General features: G+C 43.2%; 1 long non-coding RNA gene across 1 annotated transcript in view; it reads left to right on the top strand.

Annotated features, from left to right (window-relative positions):
- The first annotated feature begins 2,454 nt into the window (after positions 1-2,454).
- Positions 2,455-12,834, top strand: part of LOC131422591 (uncharacterized) — a 144,549-nt gene continuing 134,169 nt past the window's right edge. Inside the window, exon 1 of the long non-coding RNA XR_009224114.1 lies at positions 2,455-2,491. This is a non-coding gene — a long non-coding RNA (uncharacterized LOC131422591). The remainder of the gene's footprint in view (positions 2,492-12,834) is intronic.

Raw genomic sequence — 12,834 nt, 5'->3', positions numbered from 1 at the left:
TTCACAAGCAAAGAAAGTTCAACACTCACCTGTGTTGACGTCTTGCATACCTTAAAGCAAAGGGTCTGTGAAACAGCCTCTTTCATAGATGCCTTAACCACAGCTCATGCGCTTCTGACTCTTCTCTTCAATGACTTAGCACCTTAGGTGTACGGGAGCATTTTCAATTAGGGAGCAATACTGAAATCTAAAAACTCTTAGAAAATTATTTGTTACTATTTGGGAGCCTATCAATTGGGAGCCCTAGACTCAGTGCTAAAAGTCTTTGTGTTTTCTCAAACCATTCTTCTCTGGGAGCTAGGTACTATTATTATTCCCAATGTAGAGAGTATGAAACTGAAGTTGAGAGAAGTTAAGAAATATGCTCGAGGTCACTCAGCTAGAAAGTGACAGTGATGGGGTGTGAACTCAAGTCTATTTGAATTGAAAGGCTGAGTTCTTGATCATTTCATTATGTCAGCCCTCAAGGCCAGACTAATAGGAGCTTTATGATTCCTTCTAGCTTGAAAACAGCCACCTTATGTCAAATTTCTCATATTCAGTGGCACAGCCTAGGAATCCCTCCACTCACTTGGGATCCAAACATGAGGAAGTCAAGGGTTTTGAACTTGTAGGATATTTTTCTCTAGAAACTCCATTATAAAACGTGTACTATAAGGTCTCAGACTAACAGATTATTGCTGGATACTTGGAATATAGGGGAGATGACTCTGTGATGGTCAATTTTATGTGTCAACTGGACTGGGCCACACGGTACCCGGACATTTGGGTAAACATTTGTGGGTGTGTCGGTGAGGGTGTTTCTGGATGAAATTAACATTTGAATCAGTAGGCTGAGTAAAGCAGATTGCTCTCCCCAGTGTGGGTGGGCCTCATATGATCTGTTGAAGGCCTGGATAGCATAACAAGCTGAGTAAGAAAGAAGCCTTTCTTTCTCCTTGAATGAGACATCAGTATTCTCCTGCCTCCGGACTCAGACTCAGACTGAGACTTACACTGTCAGCCCTCAGACTAGAACTGGAACTTACCCCATTGACTCTTCCTGATCTCCAGCCTGCACATCTTGAACTTTACAGCCTCCATAATCATGTGAGCCAGTTCCTCATAGTAAATACCCATATCTACCGCTATATCTGTGTCTATCTCTATTTCCTATTAGTTCTTTTTCTCTGAGAACCGAGACTAATACAGCTATCTCTATGTTTTGCAATATGCTTTTCTCTTCCTGGCATTCCTAGTTGCTATGATGAGTCCTCATCTGCATGGACATTTAAGGAAACATCTCAGTTTATTACAGGTTATTTAGAAGAACTTGGCCGTGGTGTCTCTTTGCAGTTAATATTGGGCGAGATGGAAAATGGGTTGGTTCTGAGTGGTTTCTAATCAGTGACAACAGATGTTCTCAGGAGGCAGAATTTTCTTTGAATTGGTGTTTTGGTAACATTAAACACAGATCCTAAGGTAGAAAGAAGAGCTTTAGCTTGGGCCATCTGTGCTTTTGCTGCGAGATTCCAGGTAAATGAGTGATGGCGCTTTCTACAGTATCTCAAGAATACTGTAGCTGGCTACCCTGAGGTCACTGGAGCTGTCTCCTGCTTCTCCCCTAACTCTGCAGATAAGAGAAAGAACATCTTCAGATTATAAGAGACTTAAACTTTTACTTAACAAAATCCAAAATACAAAGGGCATGAAAAATCTCTTTCCTCTTATAAGTACCTCCCCTCTGCAAGAGTTCTACTCTTCTTCCTTTGGAGGATGCAGTGGTGTGCTGAAGCCAGTTTATGAGAAGTTTATGAGAACAGACTGTTAAGGATTCAATAATTTTGGAAGCAGTTGTTAAACTGTTGGTAGCTTAAAATTAGCCAGGGTGGGATTATTTACATCAATGACTTCTTCAATTGTTACAAATCAGGGTTTGTTTGTTTTCCTGAGAGCCGGTTCACCTGAAGACCATTGCTCATAAAGACTACAGTTGATATTTGTGGATGTTGCCTGCCCACCATCCATTCCTTTGCCTCCTCTGATAACAGCAAATTTCCTTTGGGAAAACACTCTCCACTCATCTCAGGCCAGTGGTTTGGATAGGACTGACCATGTTTGCCCCGTGATCTGGCTTGGCAGGTCAGAGCACTCCATCCCTCTAGCCACAGTGATTGGTTCATAGATGGGCATGTGACCCACTTAAAGCCAAACAGATCTAATTATGGCTCTTTTGTGACCATTCTAGGGAAGAGAATCTTGCTGCCATGACAGAGAGAGGTTGTAGGAGCTCAGAAAGAGCGCAAGAGAGAAAAAAGCCTGGAGAGAACTCAGGAGAACAAGACGCTGAAGAGATGGATAGCTACCAGGTCCTGATGACGTGGGTTGAACACCTGCAAGCTATGCTTGAAGCCAAATATCCCCGAACTTTGAAATTGCTGAGCCAATAATTCTGACTCTATTCTCATCTTTTCTTGGCTTAAACCTGTTTATGTTGGGTTTTCTGTCCCTGGTAAGTTACAAGTTGTACCAAAAAAGGCCCATTTGTTTCAGGGTCCTTCCAGCTTTCGTGCTCTGGGTCAAATTCCACGGGACCTGGCAAGGAAATCTAATGGAGGGTCTTAGAGAGAAAGGAAGAGCTTTTGGAGGGTCTTAGAGAGAAAGGAAGAGCTTTTGTCTCCAATTCCTCCTTAGCTTAATGAAACATGCCATGGTTTTCAGCCTCCCTCTCCTCCACATCTACACAAATCTTTGTTCAAATACCAGTTTTATCAAATTCTAGCTGTGTGAACTTGGGAAACTGCTAAACTTCTCTGAATCTCAGTTCCTTCATCTGAAAAGCCAATGTATTAATGTCTAACTCTCATGGTTGATATGAAAATTAAATGAGACAGTTCCTAAAAATGCACAGTATTTTGCACAGAATAAATAATATATTACTATAATTATTGATTAAATAAATGTATGTGTGGGTAGTCTGGGACTTTATAGGACACGTTTGATAATGGAGTTTCTAAGGAAAAATATCTTTCAAGTTCCAGGCCCCTGACTTCCTCATGTTTGGACCCCAAGTGGAGGAATCCTAGACTATGAAACTGAAAATTGGAAATTTGAGGTGATATGGACATTTAGAGATGGAAGGGATCATAAATCTCCTCTTGGTCTAGCCCTGAGGGTGGGTTCTAGGCTATTTCATTCACGCTATATCCCCAGTGCCAGTTGCATTGTGGGGTTCCAGAACTGTTTGTCAAATGAACAGCCCCCTCATTTTATCACTGGAGAAACAGGCTAAGAGAAGATGAACTTCTGTGCTCTAGTGTCTTCACCTTATGGTGTATGAAGAGGAGATAGATACTAAACATCATCTTAAAATCTGGCACTGGAATTTCCCTTGAGGAAACCACTGCCATTGGTAAGCTCAATGGTTTAGACAAATGCTGTTCAATAGTAATATCATGTGAGCTGCATATGAAATTTTAAATTTTCTAGTAGCCACATTAAAAATTATAAAGAAAAAAGTGAAATTATTTATTTTAATATATTTAAAGTATTATCATAATAAAATTATAAATGAGATATTTTGCATGTTTTTTTGTACTAAGTTTTTAAAATTCAGTGTGTATTTTACACTTATGGAAGATCTCCCTTTGAACTAGCTACATTTCAATTGCTCAGTAGCCACATGTGGCTAGTGGCTGCCATATTGGTTTAAGGAGTGAGACTCAAAGGATTTACTAAGCTGTTTTGCAGGAGATAAGAGGGGGAGTGGTAGAGGCGTCTAAGTGGAGAATGTTCCAGCAAAATGGCAGAAAGAGATGTACTTCTTGAGCACTCGAGATACCTCTCTGGGAATCTCCAAAAATTGTAGGAAAGTCAAACAATTCCTTCCCTGTTGATGAGAGTGGTTTTGAATGTGCAGGCTGGAGGCGTTTCCTATTGGGCGTAATGTGGTCAGCCAGAGGAGCCTGTGAAGAATTTCCTCTGTTGCCCTGGAATTCACAAAGTCTCTGGGAGGATTTTGGGAAGGAGTAGAGTTCATTGGGAAATCATGGCTCAATGCAGTCTTATTTAGCTCTCCCAGCTGGTAATGGGACCATGCAAATAATAAAGGATATTGAATGATAAGGGAAGAACAGGGGTTTGTAAGAACAAGGGAGGGTTGGGCCGGCCCTGTGGCTTAGCGGTTAAGTGTGTGCGCTCCGCTGCTGGCGGCCCAGGTTTGGATCCCGGGTGTGCACCAACGCACCGCTTCTCCGGCCACGATGAGGCCGCGTCCCACATACAGCAACTAGAAGGATGTGCAACTATGACATACAGGGCTTTGGGGGGAAAAAAAATTAAATAAAAAAAAAATTAGAACAAGGGAAGGTTCCTTGAGGTTGGGATATTTAAGCCAAGTCTTGGAGGACAGAAGAGTCCCAGAGGAGGGGATAATGTGTGTCACGTGCCAGAGGCCAGAGAGAGCAGGGAGAACTCTAGGAGTTTCAAGGACTTCTTTACGGTGGCAATGTGAGTATGAGAGGGTGGTGGCCAGAGAGGAAATCAGACAAGAGGCTAGAGGGCAGGTCCTGAAGGGCCCGGTGGGTCATGGTGAAGAGTTTGGATTCAATCCTAAGGCTATGGAATATAATTTCTATGTGTAAAAGATCTCTCAGGCTGTGGGGAAGGATTAGAGGGGTCAAGGTAGAGGCCAAGTGGTCAACTGGGTCTTGAAGTCATCCAGTTGAGAAGTGAAGGTGGCCCTGTCTACTGTGGAAGTAGTGAAGGTTCTAGAGATGTTTTAGAGGGAAAGTGGACAAAACTTGGTGACTGGTTTGTGTATGCATGTACCTGAGTGGGTAAGTGTGTGGTGTATGGATTGGAGGGTCAGGAGAGACAGGGAGGAACCCAGGATAATTTCCAAATTTCTAGATTGGACAATGGTGTAGAAGATGACGGCACTTAGCCGGTAGAACAAATATCTAACCTGGAATGAACTCTGAGGGACACTGACAATGAGGGCATTTTTCCAAATACCTAAATCAAGACACTCAGATTTCTGAGGGAGAGAAAGAGTAACTGAAATCAAGTTTGTCCTAGAAATTCCAGAGAGTCCATTGGCTCACAGAGTTGGGAAAATTGCATTTTCTCTCTCAGCCTCAATTCTTTTTTTCCATTTGCAAAATGAAAATAATAACTCATACTTTTATAACGATACTGACAGAATAAAATGCAATGATAAATGTAAAGGCATTTTGAAAGTAAAGCATTCAATTATTATTATCGTTATGCTTATCGGAAAGGGTTTGGAAAGTCCTCATCATTGTTATAGAAAATCAAGCTTGAGGCCCTGGGCCCTGGTGGATTATGTAGATAATTATTCCAAGAGAAATGGGCATCAGAGACAAAAAACCTGAGTTCAGGAAGCTTAAAACAGTCCCAGACTTTCAACCCATTCATTCATACATTTGTTTATTTATTCAGTTGTTCAGCATTTATTGAGTGCCTACTGTGTGCCAGTCATTGTATTGGGTGCTGGGGGACTAAAGGAGCAAAATCTATTTCCTGTTAACAAGAAGTATAAAGGAGGCATCCTCAGATAACTCTAATTATATACATTTTAAAAGTTTATTAACACCTATGGAATATTTTTATATAGTATTCAATGCTTAAAAAAAAATTGCCCATAGTGAACATCATTATCCCCATGTTGTTGACACAAAGACTGAGGCTTAGAAAGATGAGCTGCCCTGGCCAAAGGGGCCCATCCAGGAGACCCAGGACTCAAATCAGAGACTTCTTCATCCCAGTTCAATGCTGATGGTGGGTGGCTTGAAATAATAACACCAACTAAGATTCGTTGAATGTTGTCTATGTGCAAGGTACTGTGTTGGTTGGAAATATGTTATTTTAGTCAATTCTCCTGACACCAAAGGAGTTAACATTATCTCTAGAGGATAGGCAGACAGACAGAAAACATGGGCGTGCACTTACATACATACACTCAGTTGGTTGAGCACTTACTGTATACATCAAGCAGTTTACATGTATTATGTTGTTTGATTTTCACGACTACGCAAGGAAGTTGGCATTCTATACCATGGATGGGAGCACTGATGCTCAGAGAGGTTAAGTAACTTGCCCAAGTTCAGACAGCGAGAGATACAAATGAAGTGCACTGAGAGTTCAAAGGAGAGCCATTTAATGGTTGGCCTGAGAAGATAGGGGAATGTTTCCAAACCCACAGATGTGAATATGCCTCTGGTGGATACTGGTAATGGACAAATGAAATATCTACATCAAGCATGTGACCCTGGAAGGGCTGACCTGGGGTAAATGTTTCAAAGTCCGGACATTGGTCTTTCCCCACCATCTGGAAATGGCAGCCTTCTCCTCTCCCCATAACCAGGGAGCCAGGAACCCTCCTGTTCCCCGTCGACTCAGAGGGCCGCAGAGTGCCCCAGGGCAGACCTATCCTCTCCCCAATCCTGACAAAACAGAACCATCAGTGTCTCCTGCCAGTGAACCAGTTCTCTGTTGTGAAAATGATAAAATGTTACTTAATTTTACTGACCCTCAGTTCCCTCCATGGTGAAACGGGCTTAATAATATTTATTGCATCTGATTACTACGAGGAATGTATGAGATCAAGCACGTGCAGTACTTAACACAGTGCCTGGCACACAGCAAGCCCTCAGAAATGTAGAATCTTATTGTGGGCAGTACCTCCTAGGTTAATTCCCCACAAGCTTTTCCTTGATGGCATTTTTGTGGTAAAACACGTTCATATTTGCAGGTAGAATATCTGACTCTCGAATCCCTGGAGCAGCCAAGCTCATTTTATCCATTTGGTCCACTTTGTAGCAGGGAATTGGAGCGGGATTCTCTTGATGCTGACTGCAATGCCAGCTGCTGAAACAAACAACCCCCTAAATCCAGTAGCTTAAACACTACAAAAGTTCATTTCTTGTTCCTCTGTTGGTTCAATGTGGGTGTTCCTGGTCGCTGGGGTTGTCACTCACAAGATGATTCTAGGACCCAGATTCTTTCTAGCTTGTGGCTCTTCTCCCTCCTCTGCAGCCTTGGAATCTTCTGCACCCATCCAGAGGATGGGGGAGAGGACGTCAAGTTTGGAGCAGTGAGGGAGGTCTTCAAGGGCCAGGCATAGAAGTGACGTGTATCATTTCCGTCCATGTACTTTGCCTGGAATTCAGTTACATGGCCACATGTAACCCCGAGAGAGGCTGAGAAATGTGGTCCAATCATGCACCCAAGAAGAAGAGAGAACTCCTCAATTATGTCAAGGAGTCTTCAAATTTGGTCAAGAAGCCCTAGAGGAATTTACCTTTCCTCTTCTGGGTAGTCTGGGAAGACTCTCTGGAGGAGGAGAGATTGTGGGAACTGCCAGGAAGAACGGAATTCACCTTGCTGAGGACCTACTATGTGCAGAGTATGCCTCATACTCTACTTCTGTTACCTTGTTTAATTCTCACAGCAATGACTTGAGGACAGTTTTATTATCCCCGTGGAGCAAACCCTGGTAAATGTCTAGCTACCACTTATTGAGGGCCTACTGTGTGCTAGCTACCTTGCTTTACACGTGTGATCTTGTTTTAGCCTAACAAAACCCTGCCAGGTAGACATCAATTTGCACCATTTTACATTGAGGAAGTTGAGGTCCAGATGTGTAAGTGACTTGCCCAAGGGCACACAGCTAGTACGTGGCTGAACTGGGGCTGGAATTGAGCTCTTTTTTGACCTCAGAGTCCTAGTTCTTTCCACTGGGGTTTGGAAAGAAGCCCTTGGCTAGGACTTCTTTAAACAGAGGATTGATTTCATCTCAGAGTCCCCATCCCTTGCCTGCTTTCCCCTGAAGTGGGGGCAGCTCTGGAGCAACCAGGGATTTCCGGTGGCCAGGGAGAGATGGAATTGTTGAGGTCTTTCTGGAAAAGGCTCTGCTTCTGAGTTCAATTTGTTTCCGAATCCAACCTTTGCTCCATGCCAAGCAGTGACTAAGCCATTGACTCATTTCTTTTATGGCCTGAGGAGTCCAGCTCAGATGAAATGTGCAGTGCCTGCAAGTTGGCCACCTGCCAGCATCCGGGCCTGATCCTGGGGGTACACCTTTGGATGTTTGAGTTGGGGATACCAGAAGCACCATTTGGGGCCATTTTCCATGCAGTACACAATCAATGCTCATCTGTGCCCTTTGCAGGCCATTGCGTTGGCAGATTTATTTATTTTATTTCAAACCTCTGTTTAGTTTCTAAACAGATACTTTAGGTAACAGAGAGTCTTATAATTTTTTTTTGCAGTTCTTGCTCAGCTTTATACTACTAAGTCTAACAATACAACAATACCTCAATAGACAATGTTTATTAGGTGCTTATTACATATCAGGCTCTTCTACACTTGTGCTAGCGATGATCCTATTTCATCTGCATGAGTCTCTGAGGTGGGTACCAATATTACCCCCATTTTAAAGAAGAGCAGACTGAGTCTCAGAGCGTTTAAGTAACATGTCCAAGATCATGCAGTTGGAGTTGGGTTATAGACCCGAACAGACTGGCTCCAGAGCCCACTCTTAACTGAAAGGCCTAAACTGAAGGACGTTCAGGGTTTTAATGGTATGCCCTTTTATTGTCTGCTTCTTGAAAAGATTCATGGGGAAGCTGAGGGTCAAGGAGCCTCAGAGATGGGCTGGGCTTGAGCGCTAAGACTAGTTACAGGATGCGGTAGTTATCTATTGCTGTGTAACAAGTTACCCCAAAACTCTTAAAGCAAGACACATTTATTATCTCACAGTTTCTCTGGGTCTGGACTCTGGGGTCACTTAGTTGGGTGGTACTGGCTCAGGGTCTCATGATGCTCAAGGCTGCACTCAACTGAAGGCTTAAGTGGGGAGCATCTGCCTCCATGCGCACTCCGGACTCCCCCAGAGTTAGTGGCCCAAGAGAAAGAGCACCCAGACAAAAGCCATAGTATCTTTTATAACCTAATCTCAGAAGTGACTTACCGTCACATCTGCCACATTCTGTTGGTCACACAGACTGGTCTAATATGAAAGGGGACTGCAGAAAGGTGCGAATACCAGGAGGTGGGGGTCATTGGGGGCCATCTTGGAGGCCAGCTAGCACACCAGGAATTGGGCTCCTACCATGTGCCAGACACTACACAGGTACTTTACCAAATGCACTTTTGCTGAAGGCAAGAAGAAAATGGTTTACATTCTGACTCCCTCGCTCGGGGTGAGTCATGGCTCCTTCTGGCCTTCTATTTTCTGCTTGAGCCCTACCCAGGCAGTATAGTGAAGAGGCTAAGACCATGGGCACTGGAGCTCACTTGGGTGCAAATCCTGCTTCTATCCCTAAATAGTCCTGTGACCTTGGGCAAGTTGCTTAACCCTTTAGGTTTCAGTTTCCCCTTCCTTAAAACAGGGATAATTAGAGTACTTCCCAGGGTGTTGTAGGGATTAAATGAGATAATGATGGAAAAGATGGTGGATGTTAAGAACATACTTGTTACAGAGCTTAACACAAGCAGATGTTCCAGAATAAGTTTGAACTGTTACATTTTAAGTGAGAGGGTTGGACTTAGATCCCTCTGGCCATAAGCTGAACTTCATAGTCACCCCGAACTGCTCCATCACTAAAATCCTAAATGTAAACACTTCACGCTCATGTCACACCCTCCTGTCCTTCAGACTTTTCACTCAGTTTACTCCCACTAAAGCTGGCCGTTGCGTCTTCAATTTTCTTTATGTCTATCAGCTCCCACATGTATTCAGTTCCTTCTCTGTCAAGTCTAGGGACCATAATCCATCATTTGAGCTACTTTCTTAGTAATGTCTTCAACCTCTTTGCTCCACTGTCCCTCTCCTATCCCACTGATGGAACCCCCATCAATCCATCTTTCTGACTATCTGTACTTACATCTGTTCTGGTGAGCTCTCCTGGACTAAGTCCCAGAATGTTCTATATTGGCACCACTACAATTCAAAGGATCCATTCTCCAAGTAGCTTAGAATTCCTTTTGTGTTACTGTAGCCAGCTTTCTTTCTTATTTCTAACTTTCCTAACTTGCCTTAAACCTCCTTCCCTACAATGCTTTCTTTTGTTTTTTTCCTTCTGACCTTCTTTCTTTCACCAAATATTGATTGAGCACCTAGTATGTGGCAGGTATATTTACAGGCACTGGAGATTCAACAATGAACAAAACAAGAGGAATATGGTTCCTACCCTCTGGAAATTTCAAAGAGAAAATATAAGCCATCAGATGGGGACTATCTTTACTTCTTGTTTTAACAGGAAGTTGTGGTTATACCCACCTTCAGATTCCTCATCCTCTTCATCCTCTTCCTTCTCCTCCTCTTCACCATCAATACCATCATCTCAATATCTTATATCGTGCCTACTATATGCTAAGGACTATTCCAAACAATTTATTTATATACATTAACTTACTTAATACATTATATGCATTAACTCACCAAGACCCTAGGAGGTAGGTACTATTATCATCTCCCTTTTTATGCATGAGAAAATGAAACCCAGAGAGATTAAGTAACTTGCACAAGTCACACCGCATTTAGTATAAAATCCATCCTCTACTCTTACAATGGAAGAGGTATTCTGTCCCCTGTTGAAGGTTAATCTGTCCATGTCTATCTTGGATCTAGGGTTGCCAGATTTAGCAAGTAAAAATATAGGATGTCCAATTAAGTTTGAATTTCAGATAAAAAATGAGTAATTTTTAACATAAGTATGTCCCATGCAATATTTAGGACATACTTATACTAAAAATTATGTATTGCTTATCTGAAATTCAAATTTACCTGGACGTTTTATAGTTTATCTGGCAATCCTGTCTGGATCCCATGCCCTCTTCTCAGGGACTCCACTTCATCAATGCTCTCCACTCCCTGGAGACAGCCCCTTGGGAGTGTCATGGTCACTTTACACCAGTGCAAAGTGCGTGATCGTGCTTTGTGAGTGACATGATGCATCCTGGACAAGACCCCCTGAGGCTGCTTTTTGGGGGTGACCCTAATGGAGGGAGAGTTTGGAGGAGGGGAGCTCGGGTGTGGTAATGACCTGGGAATGTGGTATTCCCTCCCATTTTACAGAATCAAGGTTTTCCTACCCAGCAGGATCCCTGGAGCTGGAAGAGAGGGGAGCCCTGAGTCTTCTGTATCAACTAGGTGCAAACAAGTGCTTCCATCTCCTCTCCTCGTGCTCCTGGGCAGAAAGCTGTCCCTCCAATGAGAAATGAGATCAGCAGGGTGGAGGGAAACACTCCCTGGTTCTTTATTGAATCCAATCATTTACATCTCATTGAGCCCAATCAAATTAGCCACTTATCACATTAAAATGGCAGAAGAGGGATGTGTCAAGCGGTGCTAATTCAATAGGAAAGAGGAGCTGACTGAGAGTGCTGTGTCATTGGGATTCTGACACCCATTTTCAAGAGGTGGAAGTCTGACGTCCCCCTCTGCCCACAGTGGACGTGATGACCTTCCTCAGACAGCTTTGCTGGATGCCAGCCTAGCAAAGGAAGGGAAAACGGAAGTCCTGAGCCCTGCGGAGGCGTAGGCTGGGAAGAGTGGGCAAAAGGGGAATGTGTGATGGTATCTTCAGGGAGAACTGTGATTTCAAGACAGGGTGCTACCTGGGATTTGGGGTCAGACTCCAGAGCTTGCCAACTGTGTGATTTTGGGAAAATTACTTGATTTTTCTGATGCTTAGTTTCCTCATCCGTTCAATGGAGTATGGTAATATTTGCCATGGCAATGTTTCCCACAGATGTATTCCAGAGAAAGCCATTCCCTTTTCAATTCTCTTTTAATCCTTTTCATTACATTAAGGAGAAAGACTTAGCTGGGTACTAGCTGTCTTTAACACCTCTTTAATCCTTTGAAAACTCTCTGATCGTTTGATGAGTCTAGGGTCTTAGGGTATGGGTGAGAGTTGGAATCATCCAGGCTTGCATTTGAATCTCCCTGCCAGCCTTACTAGCTGTGTGATCTTGGATAAAGTGGCTTAACCACTCTGTGCATCAGTTTCCTCACATGTAAAATGGAAATAATAGTAGGACCCACCTCATAGGTTTGTTATTGAGTGTAAATGAGTTCATGAATGTAAAATGCTTAGTACAGAGCCTAGCTCGTAGAAACAATAAATGCTGGTGATTCTCCTTCTTTTCGTCCCTCCTCCTCCTGCTCCTCCCTCCTCCACTCCATCTCCTCCCTCTGTTCTCCCCCTCCTCCTCCTCTTCCTCTTCTTCTTCATTCAGGTTCCTCTCTGCCACTTCCTCTCCCAGACCCTCATGCCCTCTGCACTCCATCCATTAGAACAATTTCTACTTCTTGACTATGCTGTGCTTTCTCTTGCCTCAGAGCCTTTGCACATACTTTCCTTCTGACTGGAACATTCTTCTCTCAGACTATTTCCCGGCTAACTCCTACTCCTCTTCCAGGCCTCAGCTGATACATTTCTTCTTCCAAGAGGCCTGCACTGACTTATATTCCCCCTTCCCTGTGGTTCTTTCATATTGTAATGTTCTGTAGTTTGTTTCTGTCCTCTCCTGTGAAGGCTGAGAGCTTCACGAGGGCGGGATTCAAAACTCTGGCCTGTCTTGTGTTTTCTTGTACTCCCAGCATCTAGCACAGGATCTGACACCTGAGACCTCACTAGGGGCCTAAGACAATTGTACAGACTTTACATATATTAACTTAATCCTCACAACTTTATGAGGTAAGTTTTATTTTATTTATTTATTTATTTATTTATTTATTTATTTATTTATTGTGAGGAAGATTAGCCCTGAGGTAACATCCATGTCAATCCTCTTCTTTTTCTGCTGAGGAAGACTGGCCCT

Source organism: Diceros bicornis, chromosome 26 (assembly GCF_020826845.1).
Source record: "Diceros bicornis minor isolate mBicDic1 chromosome 26, mDicBic1.mat.cur, whole genome shotgun sequence".
Classification (NCBI taxonomy): Eukaryota; Metazoa; Chordata; class Mammalia; order Perissodactyla; family Rhinocerotidae; genus Diceros; species Diceros bicornis.
The sequence above is the reverse complement of the archived record's forward strand: the minus strand, read 5'-3'. Positions and strand labels throughout refer to the sequence as shown.